Genomic DNA, 14963 nt, shown 5'->3' with positions numbered 1-14963 from the left:
CTATAAATGAGATGCTTAAGGCTAACAGTTTGCTTAAATACAGCATCACAAAGTCTTCACTGTTATTCTCTCCACAGCTGTAACAGAAAAGGACAAGGCAAGCCCTGGCCGGTTTGGCTCAGTGGTTAGAGTGTCGGTCTGCGGTCCAGAGAGACCCGGGTTCGGTTCCTGCTAAGGGCACGTACCTCGGTTGCAGTTTGTCCCCAGCCCTGGTTGGTGCGGGTGGCAGCCACTCGATGTGTCCCTTTCACGTCGATGTTTCTCTCTTCCTCTCTCTCCCTCCCACTCTATCTGAACAAAAAATGGAAAAATGTCCTCGGGTGAGGATAAAAAAAAAAAGAAAGAAAGGACAAGGCAAGAACATGACAATTTCCTTATCCCTGGTTTCCATAATTACATTTCATACAGTTAGAGAAACCGGCATATGAGAAAAGTTGACATATCCCATCCAAATGCTTCAGTACCAGTCAGAACACTGACCTCGCCTGCCACCATCATCTCTGTCTCTGAGCCAATCAACCTCACTACCAGCGTCCATTCTGAATTTTCTTTTACCATAGATAACCATCTCCAACACAACACGTTCCATACAAGGACAGGCACCAAGAAATTCAGACCCAATTTTGTGGTTAAAATCTCTTTTTCCTCTTTGCTCTTTTTTTCTTTCAATTACCTTGATCTTTTTTTTAAATTTGGTTTTTTAAATTGTATCCAAGGGCCAACCCACCTCCCCACTCTCTCCGTTTCATCTCTGCCATACTCTAAATACTTAAAGAACAATAAACATGTACGTAGCTTTGAGTGTCAAGTTATTAATATTTTGGGTCTCAAACTGTAAATTGTGTCAAATAGCTGGAAGTCTTACTTCACACGAACTGTGATGGGAATAAAACTACACTGTGCCCAGAAGACACTACTCTACTGAAAACAATGTAGCATTCAGACAGTGTTTTAAGCCCAAGCCTTTGTAATATTTTTTAAAAAATGAACATATTTATTTTCAACTTGGTTAACAAAATCTAACTCATACAGCTGATAGGCATGATATATATGGAGAAAGACTGTCTTTTCCAACACTAAATTAAAGGAATATGACTTAGATTTAACTAAATCAGTTCTTTATGAGTCAGAGTTTACACTCACAAAAAGGAAATGTATTAACTTTTCCCTCTGAATAATTTCTCTATAATTTCAACCTAGTCATTTATTTAACATAGCCTACCATGTGCTATGTTATCACTCACTAACTTCCCCAGCTACACTAATATTGCATCCCATTTATTTTTGGGTAGCATATTAATAACATTCTTGCCTCTGTTAAATATTATAATTGGTATAATAATAAAAATAATTTATATTGGCATTACACTCTACAGTTTACAAATTCTTTTCTACATAATCTCAATGAATTATAAAATGTTCCTTCACAACTTTTTTTTTTTTTTTTTATCCTCACCCGAGGACATTTTTCCATTTTTTGTACAAATAGAGTGGGAGGGAGAGAGAGGAAGAGATAGAGAGAGAGAGACATCGACGTGCAAGGGACACACCGAGTGGCTGCCACCGCACGACCAACCAGGGCCGGGGATAAACTGCAACCGAAGTACGTGCCCTTAGCGGGAACCGAACCCGGGTCTCTCCGGACCGCAGGCCGACGCTCTAACCGCTGAGCCAAACCGGCCAGGGCTCCTTCACAACTTTAAAACATGACCATACACTACAAATTTCCAAAGGCAAATCATATCAAATATTGTAAATAAGATTCTAATAATAAAAGACCAAAAGAAGTATAAAGAAATCAACCTGCCATTGCCTTCTCACCTTGCTCCAAAACAACTCCACATTTGCAGTTGGTTCATTTTCCCAATTTAAGTTTTTTAAAAAAATACATACGCAATTTCCCTACATTGTATTTCAATCAACTGCCTAAGCTGAGGCTACAATGTTATAAATAAAGGACTCGATCATAAATTTCTCAAAAGACATAAAATCAAAGACACCCAACACCTACAAATTAAATGCAAAAAACACAAAACTAAACAATGAAAAGGAGTTATGATATGAAATTTAAGTTGATCAGTTAGTTAGCCAGTCTATTCTGAACAGACTTAGTCTTTCTTTATTCTCTGTACTGATATTAAGATTATAACCATGCACCAAAATCATCTTGGTGTAGTCCTTTCATTTTATGGTTTCCTATAAATTATGGAGATATGGGGAAAAAGTCAATCACCTTTCAGATGTTTGACTGCAAAAGCACTACTTAGAATAGCAATGATGTAAGTTATTTAAATACAGGACTCCATATGAAATGAGGGCTATCTGTAAAACAGCACACACTTAAACTACGGTATAGATTACATTTCAAATACTTAGAAAATCTCAAGCCTCCCGTGAGTCTATATTTACACAGCTGACAAGGAACTCCAGTACACAGGGAAGGGGGAAAGAAAAAGTGGTCTAGGAAAGTGAGCAAGATAGCTTTTACTATTTTCATACAAACAATGCTATCCCCACAGAACCTTACCATAGCCAGGCATCACAAGGCTACTATGCTTGTGCTTATTATAAACAATATTTTAAAAGAATATGTAAAGTTACACTGAATAGATTTTTAAAGTACATGAATGAGCCCTGGCCAGTTTGGCTCAGTGGTTAGAGGGTTGGCCTCTGGTCAAGAGAGACCTGGGTTTGGTTCCTGCTAAGGGCACGTACCTCAGTTGCAGTTTGTCCCCGGCCCTGGTTGGGTCATGCGGGTGGCAACCAGTCGATGTGTCTCTCTCACATCGATGTTTCTCTCTCTCTCTTTCTCCCTCTCTCCCTCCCACTCTATCTGAACAAATAATGGAAAAATGTCCTCGGGTGAGGATAAAAATATATATATATAAAAAAGATAAAAATTAAAAATAAAGTACATAAGTGGAATGGCATTTAAATCAAATGCCATTGTGTGGAGATGGGCTAAAAATATTTAACCATTTTTTTTGTTGTGGTTAAAATAAACCCATTTCTTTAAAATGTATTATTTGAATAGAAGTATATTCTAAGTTTTGCAAAATTTCAGAGCATTTTGCACTAACCTGTGAAAATAACTTAATAGAAACTTGCAACTTAAGAATTGTCATCTTGCCCTGGCCGGTTTGGCTCAACAGTTAGAGCATCAGCCTACAGTCCAGAGAGGCTCAGGTTCAGTTCCCGCTCAGGGCATGTACCTCAGTTGCAGTTTGTCCCCAGCTATGGTTGGGTCGTGCAGGAGGCAGCCACTCGATGTGTCCCTTTCACGTCGATGTTTCTCTCTCTCTCTCTCTCTCTCTCTCCCCCTCCCTCCCACTCTGTCTGAACAAAAGATGGAAAAATGTCCTCGAGTGAGAATAAAAAAATAAAATAAAATAAAAAACAAATGTTTAAAAAAAAAGAATTGTTGTCGTGTTCACTTTGCAATTGTATAATTTCTTGTTCCTAAATGATATAAATAATCGAAAGTTAATATGTCGTCTTGGAAAAAAGGCCATAAGTGACATTTCACCCTTTCCCAATAGGCACAAGGTAGTAAAGACTCCAGATTTTATCTAAGCACAAAAATAGTCAAACAAAAAAACAAAACTCAAGTATGGTTGGTATAGCAAATTGTTAAAAATACATGGTTTTTAGCCTGAGTAGAGGTTTATACATGTTTCCTTAAAAATCTGTCAAAGATACACACACACACACACACACACACACGTAAACAAAGAAAACTGTTTACATCTCTAATTACTTATGTTTTTCATGAGATTATTTCTGATGTGCTGAAACTTTAGTAACTTACATGTACATGACCTTAGAGGGCTCCAAGTACAGTGTCAAATTCTTTCTTTAAATTAACATATCATTTAGCAAACATATTTAGGTACCAAATATGTTAACTCTTCTATTACTTCACTACTCAGATTTGATATACATGCTTAGGTGACACCTGGCAAAAAGCAAGACTGTGAAAGAATGCTGCACATCTTACTGATAGACAAGAACAAGAGAGTATCCAAAGATGACAAAAACAGCATCATGACTTAGGAGAGACTAAGTTAAAGCACCCCATCAGCATCCCTGGAAAGTCTTGATAAAGCCAAGGAGGTTAGTTATTGGTCTAAAGGGAAACATCCCCAATTTAAAGTTCCTTGGAAGATACTACAAACACAAAGCTGTGTGTGTGTGTGTGTGTGTGTGTGTGTGTGTGTGTGTGTCCAGTAATTATTTTAAAATTTATAAAATCTTCTATTGCAATTTTCTAAGTCACAACCCAATGACAATAATTAGACTGGATGATTTCATGATTTTACATTGATCAGCAGAAATGCTACAGGCAAGAAGTAAAAACTAAGTGATCTGGTATCTTGAGTTTACTAGGAAAATCACATTCAAAGTGCATAAATTCTTTAAAAATTTCAGATGACATATAATTAATCATTATTATTACGAGATTTCAGCAGGATTACAGCATTAGTTTATGCTAAGTAACGCAACCTGAAAGGCTCAATAAATCTTAGCTCAAGTGAATCTCAAAGGACAAATTAACATAGTCACCCCTAGTTTTACAACACAAATAGATCTGAAAAGAAAACAAAAGCACTTATAAGTATAGAAATCTAGTAGAGTACTGAATAATGAGCAAAAATATAGAGTAATTCCATAGAATAAAAGATATACAAGAGAAATGCTCCATGGACTTAATTAGCATGTAGAAAGGACACAAATATTAAAATTGTAATAAAAATGATTTGGTCAACTATTGTACAAAATATTAGACATTTTAAACATGAAATCTCTCAATATATAAAACTTTTGCACATGACACAAATTTGGGGGATGGGAAGGGAGATCAACCTTAAAACTTCCCCATCTAGGTTTATAATACAAAATTTTAATATCTCCAAATGTTAGGAATTTTAAAAACTTTAAAAAGGTAATATACTAAACTGTCCAAACACTTTATTGTAAAGTACGCAATAGAGATAAGGTTATTTGGGGTGGAATGTTAACACCAAATGTAGACACAGCTTTGCTATTTTTAGGTTCTAATGTTATCTAATTTCTTAGTAACACCATCAAACTTCCTTTGCTATAATTACTGATATTGAATACTAAGCAATAGCAGGTGGTATGGACATTTAAACACAGACACACACAGACACACAGACACACAGACACACACACACACACACACACACGTTATGTATACACATGACAAGTTAACAAACCATCATCTCCAAAACAGAAGCTCTGGATTCACTTGATTTAAATATTTCTTATAATCTTATACTTGTATTACAGGTTAATCAATATCTATATTGATTTCTGGTTATATATACATACTGTATGTAATAAAATTAAAATTCTAAAATCATAATATTTATCCCATGTTGAGATTTCTCCTCACTGTAAATCTCCAAAGTAATACTTCTAGCCCTGGCCGGTTTGGCTCAGCGGTTAGAACGTCGGCCCTTGGACCCAAGAGTCTCAGGTTTGGCTCCCGGTCAAGGGCATGTACCTCGGTTGCAAGTTCAATCCTGGGCTCCAGTCAGTGTTGTGCAGGAGGAAACCAATCAATGTGTCTCTTTCATATCGAGGTCTCTCCTCTCCCTCCCTCCCTCCCCCCTTCCCACTCCATCTAAAAATCAACAGAAAAACATCCTCAGGTGAGGATTAAAAAAAAAGTAATACTTCTAAATACTTCCAAAGACTGTAAATTCTCACCAAAACGTTATGGAGACTTTGGCTTCAGAATAAAGAATAAAGAGGAAGACCACTTTCCTATTATTTTACGATTTCTAATTTATTAATGATTCTGTTAATATTCATTTATATCCACTAAGATATATAAGAAATAATAATACTATGCTGTCAAGAAAGATACAAAGCTATAAAGCCACCTTGAAACATATCTGGGGTTTATTTCTCTTTAAAAAGTTATAAAATGAGAAGTATACTAGACTAGCTTAAAATACAATGAAATCTATACTTACTTTTAAAAGGGTAAGTAGTCCTAGAAAAGAGCATCAGATTCCAATACAATAGGGTCAAATATTTGATGAATATTTTAAAAAAAGGCACAAATAAAATAATATATCATGAAAGCATTTTGAGCAATATGGTGCAGAAAAAATAGTGCATGTCTTTTAGGCAAGCCTAGGTCTGAACCTTGTTTTGTATATTCTAGCTATGGGCTGATTACTTAACTCTTGGTTAAAATTCTTAACCTCTCAAAGGGAATAATAACTTACCCTACAGGACTGTTAAACAATTAATGAGACTAGTAACATATTTTACTCTGAATCTTATATATATATGTATATAAGTATGAATGTATATGAAAGATAATACTTTTCTGGTATATATTAGAATAGAAATAGAATACCTCAGACTAGAAAAAAATACATGCATTGAGTTTCTGGTATATTATTTGACTGACTTTTGTACCACCATATATTTTAAGTAAGTGGGGAACAAAAAAATTATCTTCCCTGGGTTTCAAATAAAAATTAACATATTTTCAGGCCTTACATTTAAAATGTCCCAGTGTTATAACTATCATATGATAAAATGCTATAATAAAACCTAATTATATGTTTAAAAGAGTAGATGGGACATACCTCAGTTTGTAAAAAATTATCTTTCCCAAGTATATTTCCCTTTTACTTAAATTAATATACATTACTAAGAGTTCCACCAAAATTTTTGAAATGTATGAAATGTTCAACCTAAGGAGAAACTACAACACTGGAAGATGACACTGAGTATGTCTCAGGCAACGCTGGAAGAAACATCAACACTAACACCCCTCATATTTCAGAATCTGGTCCCAGTGCAACCTAATCCCACGAATATCAATGAAAACACTAGAAGTTTATTCCGAAGCAATTTTATATGAGATCTCTGATGCAAAACTGTCGTGTTATTCAAAGGTAAAATGTGAGTCCTAAAAGCATTCACAAGTTTTGCTTAAGTTAATACCACAACATTATTTTTTTAATGAAGTTGTCACTCAAAGTTTTACACACACATCCAGGCATATACACATACTGCTTCCTTTCTTCAAATGGCAAATAAAATAAAAGACAAGTAAATACATGGAAGAAATGTGAAAATACCCAACAATATATCAAATGAATATCAATTTATCTATTCCCCTCTGAAGCTAACTAAAACATTACCCATTTTAAAACCACAAATAGGGTGCCTTAGGAGGCTAACACAGAAGGGTACAGTAAGTCTCCATAAAACCCAGAGAAGAGATGGTAAAACTCCTCTTTGGATCCTGTCTGGAGTCACAACTGAAAAAAAAAAAAAAATCGCTTCTCGGACTTTTGGCTAAGATCAAGTGTAGTAAAACCACAAATAGGGACCACTAGATTAAATTGGCAAACACATACACATACACGAGCATCAAAAATGCTATAGTTCCGTACTATGCAACCCTTATAAAGTCTGTGGGGGTTGACCACGTTGTTATACTAATGCACCATGCTTTTCTGTATCAGACATTACTTGTATATGGAGGCTAATAAATTTGACCTAAAATATTTTTTAACAAAAACAGATCTGAAATAATAACCCACACCAAAGGGACTATTCCTGCATTATCCTGCCCATGACCTCACTAACATAATCCAATTAGTATGCTTTAATGTGTGATTGCTTTTCTTACAAAGAAATATATCCTGTTTTACTATATAAATAAGAAACTCTTAAGAAATCTTCTGTAAAAGAAAATTTTAGTTACACAGACACTAATTTTCTAATAAATTTAGATTACCAAATGAAATTTATGCTGCTTATTTTTCTTGACTTACTTGACTTGAATAGGACAACAAAATATTTTCTCATTTTTAGTTCTCATTTATTATTCCAAGATCAGAACATTTTTGGATATAAATATATCCTTTATTGAAGCTATATCTTTATCTTTCGTTAAAACATATTTTGACTTATTACATACAGCTAAAGTTTTTTATTTCTAACCTTAAAATTACTATAATGTGTATCTATAAGGAAAACAAAAACACAAAATAAACAATAAAAGTGTATTTATCTTCACAGGAAATTACAGTAACTTTAAACTGTGAAACACTGCCCTCTATAGACAATTCAATTTACCTATCTCAACAATATAATCCAGACTAGGAATTCTGGATTTTCTTGCCTGTTCTTGACTAAAAATTCTTCTGCTCCATAAAGCTTTTTTAAAATGTTTTTTTCCTTATTGACTTCAGAAAGAGAGGAAGGGAGAAGTAGAGAGAGAGAGAAACATCAATGAGAGAGAACATCAAGTGGCTGCCTCCTGCATGCCCCCCACTGGGGTCAGGCCCACAACTTGGGCATGTGCCTTGGTGCACGGGTTGATGCTCAACCAGTGAGCTGGGCCATAAAGCTCTTTTTAAAAAACAGATTTATGCCCAGCCAGTGTGGCTCAGTGGGTGAGCATCAACCTATGCACCAAGAGGTCGTCAGTTGGATTCTAGGACCGGGCACATGCCCAGATTGTAGGCCAAATCCCTAGTGGGGGGCATGCAGGAGGCGCCAATCGATGTTCTCGCTCACCAATGTTTATGTCTCGCCCTCTCCCTTTCTCTCTCTCTAAAATCAATAAAGAAAAACTAAAAAACAAAACAAAACAGATTTGTTCTAGAGAAATTCCTATTGCAAAAATTCTTCAGCCTCTCTTTTGTTGTCATTAATCCTCACCCGAGGATATTTTTCCATTTTTGGGGGTAGGGTGGGGAGTGGGAGGGAGAAAGAAAGAGAGAGAGAAAGATATTAATGTGACAGACACATTAACTGGTTGCCTCCCACACGATCCCGACCAGAGCCAGGGATCAAACCTGCAACCCTCTGGTCTACACGATGGCACTCTAATTGCTGAGACAAACCGGCCAGGGCTCTTCAACCTCTTTTAAAGTCTCTCCCCTCTGGCTCACCCAAGACTCCATGTGTGTTTCAGATAGAGCACTTAGAAGCAATGTGGAAGACAGACCTGAGTGGGACTGATGTAAAATAGGGATAAACATAGAAGGTTTCCAACAGCCCAGCCAAGAGATGACGATGTACGAAGATAACAGTAGTAGGGATGGAAAGAAAGTGATGAATGTAAAATATTTAGAAGGGTAACTAACTTGAGTCACTAAGAAGTATGAAGGAAAGATCAGGGATTATTCCTAGGTTTCTCACTTGAATTAACTGGGTATATGGCAGTATCATTAAATAAGATAGGGAGCCCTGGCAGGTATGGCTCAGCGGTAAGAGCATCATCCGTGGACCAGAGAGTCCTGGGTTCGATTCCAAGCAAGGGCACATACCCCGGTTGCGGTTCGTCCCCAGCCCCGGTTGGAGTTGTGCAGGTGGCAACCAATGTGTCTCTATCACATTGATGTCTGTCTGTCTGTCTGTCTGTCTCTCTCTGTCTGTCTGTCTCTCTCTCTCTCTCCCCCTTGTTCCCTCCAACTCTACCTGAAGATTAATGTAAAAATATCCTCGGGTGAGAATTTAAAAAAAAAAGATAGGAAATAAAAGAGAAGAAAACAGTTGAAGGCAGGTGAGGAGAATAAAGAGTTGATGAGATGAGCTCTATCTTGAACTTGAGTTTGAAGTCCCACTGTAATTCTAATTGTTCAGGAAGTAGAAATGCTCAGGAAGTATTTCAACATGTTAAACTAAAAGTCAAAAAGGCAGAGCCCCTCAAGTTGAATGTGACCTGTAGGTATGTTTGATTTGGTTCATGCTGTGTTCAACTTTTTTTCTCAAAGCCTCATTGAAGAACCAAGAGATTTCACACAAAAACCTGGATTCCACAGCCAATCTGGCACTACTGGGCACTCGAAGTAACCACTGGTGGGTGTAAGGTCCCATCCCTGTTTAAGCAGGGCATGCCACCCCTGTGAGCCACAGCTGCCGTGACCATGTAAAAAGCTCAGCCCGCTTCTCTCATTTATGCTACTGGCCTGGCTCCTTCAGGCATTTCACTTTAAAAAAAAGATTTTTTATGACCCTGGTCTAAAAATCCTGAGCCCTGATCACACAGGAAAGGTCAGGGCTAAAAAGCAATTTCAGAATTAACACAGGCTATAGTTAAAACTGTAAGAATGGTAGGGAGAAAAATCAACACAGGCTAAATCCTCGGGCAAAACAATATTTAATCATGTAGACTTTTGCTTCATGATATTCTTATCACCTTAAAAGTGGTGAACATTCAAATCTTAATTCAAAATTCACTTCCCCTATCTGTGTATATTTTAATCTTTTTAGTAACATTGTTAATCCTTAACCACAAATGTTCTACTTACTTCCAGGTAGGTTTTTGAGAAATTAAGAGCATCCTGCATATGCTCTGAAAATGCTAGCTGAATTAAATGAAGCAATTCTCCTAATACTGAACACAGGTTATGCCCTGGAACTTGACAAAACCAGAAAGGAGCCAGGAAAGGGTTAGAAATAGGTGCTAAGAGAGAAATGCAAAGGAACTAGTGTCATTTGAGAAGGACATCAGAATAATCTAAGAGTTATTTAGTAGACACCTGTGCCCTGAGCTAAACCTTGTGGGCAGTATGTCCAGGACACAAAGATGAATGCAACACGGTCTTAGGTTTTGAGACGTCTATAGGCTACATAGAGCACTAGCAACTATAAAAGTTAGATAAGGTCCTTTCTGAGATGAGGGGTTTAATACATGAAAAAAAAAATGTAGCTTAAAGAATGATACTCTAGCCCTGGCCGGTTTTGCTCAGTGGTTAGAGTGTCGGCCTGTGGTCCAGAGAGACCCGGGTTCGGTTCCCGCTAAGGGCATGTACCTCGGCTGCAGTTTGTCTCCGGCCCTGGTTGGTCGTGTGGGTGGCAGCCACTCGATGTGTCCCTTTCACGTCGATGTTTCTCTCTCTCTCTCCCTCTCCCACTCTATGTGAACAAAAAATGGAAAAATGTCCTAGAGTGAGGATAAAAAAAAAAGAATGATACTCTATCATAAGGCAGCTAGAGAAAAGAAATGCGATTCAATACTAATACTTGATAGTTGACAAAAATTAAACCTGAATTATGAGCAAAATATCAAAGAAGATAAATTTTTGGCAAAATTTTAAAAGTTATGATTTAAAAAGGTAAGTATACTACATGTATGAATTTAACTACTCCGATGTCCAATGAATTTTTGCAGGTAAAAGGTAAGTTGACAATGCTGTAAAACCCAGATGAAGAGAGCAAATTTTACAAAAGGCTAGATGGCTACTAGACAGCGAGCTAGCCACTAATTTGGCTATCAGAGTAAAAGAGAGCAGAGTGATAGTTCTCCCTCCTGTGCTATTTATCTTCATGTATAATGCACAAATATAATACAATGATGCTAGTCTAAGAGTCACCAAGACCAGTAAGGTGACAAGAAATATGGTTACAAATAAATATAAAAGTTTTAAAGGTCCAAGGGAGTAAAAAAAAAAAAAGGCAAGAGACTAAATGGTCAGTGATAAGCAAGGTATTAACAATACCACTGAAACACACAGAACATCCTAGAATTCCTGAGAAGAATCGTATCATTTTTTATAATGAACGTTGCTCCCTCTTGTGGTCACAAGAGGTTTTACCAGGTGTGAGTAGAAATGGAGATACAGTGATTTTCAACCTATTTCATGGCGCACACACATTAATTACTAAAATTCTGCGGCACACCAAAAGCTATATCATACTTTTTGCTGATCTGACAAAAAATAGGTATAATTTTTATTGATTTACAAAAACTAACAGTAATTACCTACCCTTTTTGTTCCAAAGTGACTTTTAAAATAACCAAGTGCCTATACTTGTAGATAAGGATTTCTGGTACCAAGAATTAACCAATCAGATGAAACCTTATTATGTGACATGACCAATAAGATGAAACTCTATTCTCTCTCTCTCTCTCTCTCTCTCTCTCTCTCTCTCTCACACACACACACACACACACACACACACGGTTAAAGAGAGGGCATTCACACCAGACAGCTTTGTGCTGGCTGTTGTCATTTTTTCATTTGACAGTCTAAGGGAGAAGGGATCAGTGCCCTGACTACATAGTCAGGTAATGCATGTTTTAGAAACCCGAGGGCACAGCAGCTGGAAGTCCCTGAGGTAGAGGGCACACAGAAATGAAACAGCAGGAACTGTCCACATCAACTTCACCTATATGCCAGACAAATAAATGTTCTATTTACAAAAAACATTTCTTTAAAAGAATTTAGAGTTTAGTGTTATGGAAGTAGCAATGAAGAATTAAAGAAACAGTCACAAGTGGATAGATAGTTCTAGAAAAAGAATTAAATGAGTATATAATAATGGGACAAGAAACTTGACAAACGTTGCATTTTATACTCTTCCATTCTGTTTGAATTATTTCCATATGCCTAAATTACTTTCACTAAATTATTTACTGGATAATATAGAAGAATACCTGTATCTTTTATAACTTTACAATCAGAGTATTTTCCTTCTCACTCACAGTAAAAGCCACAATCCTACCCTACCTCATTCCCTGTCTCTGCCCCCTCCCCCCATCACCATCACCATTCAGTCCTCCTCGCAGTTCCCAGGGCACACCAGGCATGAGCCTGGCGTAGTGACTTGCACTGGCTGTTCCCTCTACAATGCTCGTCCCCAGATAACTGTACAGCTCACTCTTTCACTACCTCAAACCTATGCTCAATGTTATCTTTTCAATGAGCCTTCCCTGACCATCTTATTTAAACTTGTAACGCACCTCTTGTACACCCTAACCTTCTCTCTGCTTTATTTCCATAGCATTAATCATCTTCTAATATACTACAAAACTTACTTATTTAATTGTGCATGCTTGCCAGACTATAAGCTCTCCAAGAGCAGGGATGCTTCTCTTTTGTTTCCTGCTGTATCCCTAGCCCCTAGAGCTATAACCTGCACACGTAAGAGTATAATTAATGAGTAGAATGAATGAATAAGATTAATAATACCTTAACAAATAACCAAAAAAGGAACAAAGGCCTCATTTTATATTTGGTTCAATATGAAACAGTTAATCTACTACAGATTAGGATAACATTTTAATTATATATGCAAAATACATGGTATTAGTCTTTTAAAAGTGAGATTTACTGAAATTATTGTGTGTTTTTTTGCCTACCAACAGATACCAAATAAGTTCAAATTAAATTACTCCACTATTAGTACTCAAAAGAAACAGTACTCATCACACTATGCACATGAACAAAGGAGTACATACATCTTTACGAGCGTTTCCTCAAAAACTAAAAATAGTATGCCCACATGATTCAGAAATCCCACTTCTGAACATATATCCAAAGGAAACAAAAACAGGATCTTGAAGAGATATCTACAATTCCATGTTTATTGCAGCATCATTCACAATAACCAAGATATGGAAACAACCTAAGTGTACATCAACAGATGAATGAATGAATATATACACTCAATGGAATATTATTCAGCCACGAGAAAGAAGAAAATTCTGCCATTTACAGTATCATGAATGGACCTTCAGGGCATTAATGCTGAGTGAAATAAATCATAGACAGAGAAAGACATATACTGTATAGCACTTATATGTGGAATCTAAAAAAGTCAAACTCACAGAAACAAAGAGTAGAGTGATGTTTACCAGGGGACTGGGGGAGAGGGGAGGGAGAAGGAAAAACCTTGGTCAAAGGTCACAAACTTAGAATTATAAGACAAGTTCTGGGGATCTAATGTACAGCATTGTGATTATAGTTAATAATCCTGTATTATATACTTGGTAGTTGCTAAGAGAGTAGATCTTAAATGTTCTCAATTCGAAAAAGGAAATAGTAATTATGTGGCATAGAGGAACTACTAGCTATGGTGGTAATCATTTTACAACATGTAAGTATATCTAATCAAACCAACATGTTGTGCGCCTTAAACTTGCACAGTGTTATATGTCAATTACAACTCAATAAAGCTGGAGGGGAAGTTGACAGCATGGCTCTGCTAGACCTTGATTTCAGACCTCTAGCCTCCAGAGCTGTGAGAGGATAAATTCCTGTTGTTTTAAAGTACAAAGTACCAGTTTGTAATTCCTTGCTGTGGCAACTATAGGAAAATAATACATCCTAAAAATCTTGTGCCAGAAAGAAAATCCTCAAAGGACGACGGGGATACATCAAAAGGGCACAGGAGCCACCTTGAAGGGACTCCCAGTGGCCAAATAAAGAACGATGGTAACAAATAATAACCCATTGAATAAAATAAAAATTCATGAATACATAATGATAAAAATACTACATACATGTTGGGAGAGGCAATAAACCATGGACCCTGAGTGTCCCTGTAAACTCTTGTTCAGTATGCCAGGCTCTGACCACTCTTCACCTGAGCCATTTCTCAGGGATGTGTGCAGTGAGCCACCTTCGGGGATGAGGTAATGTCTTCCCAACCCCTGACAAAGAGCAGGCTTGCTTCCACCTGCTACAAAAGTGGTGAATTCCCAAAGCTCAGTGCTCCTTCCCTGGAGCATAACCCACTGCATATGCAGGAATCTATCTAGGCCCACCTGCGTCATCCCCAGGGGAGCTGGGGCACACGAGAAACCGATGCAAATCAAATGAAGCTCATGCAGGTTGCCATGCCATGAATAATCAAGTCCTTTGGCTCAGACCCAGGAGTCTTGTACCTCTGCCAGCATCTAAGAAACAGTAACAGGCTAACTTATTAGCTTGCAAGTAGGGTACAATCCTAGATCTTTCACAATTCTTGACAATGAATAAATAAATAAATGGAGGAGAAGGGAAAATCCATCCTTACAGTGGAATAGGCAAGTAATAAATGTAGAAGAAATGATGGAGTTAAAAAATCATTAATGGATATTAAAATTAGTGAGTGAAATCTGATTAGGAAAAAGATATTTACACAGTCTCAAAGTATCTCCCTGCAAATTACTCGCTAATTACAAAGGGAAA

At 37.0% G+C, this 14963-nt stretch overlaps 1 protein-coding gene and 1 non-coding gene across 5 annotated transcripts in view; one reads left to right on the top strand and one right to left on the bottom strand.

Moving 5' to 3' along the window:
• Positions 1-14963, bottom strand: part of ACBD6 (acyl-CoA binding domain containing 6) — a 144424-nt gene that overhangs the window by 110276 nt on the left and 19185 nt on the right. The gene's annotated exons all lie outside the window — the stretch shown is intronic.
• On the top strand, positions 7187-7312 carry LOC118638067. Its single transcript, XR_004961032.1, has one exon. It is a non-coding gene; the product is annotated as a small nucleolar RNA SNORA26 (small nucleolar RNA).

This window comes from Molossus molossus, unplaced genomic scaffold, assembly GCF_014108415.1.
Source record: "Molossus molossus isolate mMolMol1 unplaced genomic scaffold, mMolMol1.p scaffold_m16_p_20, whole genome shotgun sequence".
Classification (NCBI taxonomy): Eukaryota; Metazoa; Chordata; class Mammalia; order Chiroptera; family Molossidae; genus Molossus; species Molossus molossus.
The sequence above is the reverse complement of the archived record's forward strand: the minus strand, read 5'-3'. Positions and strand labels throughout refer to the sequence as shown.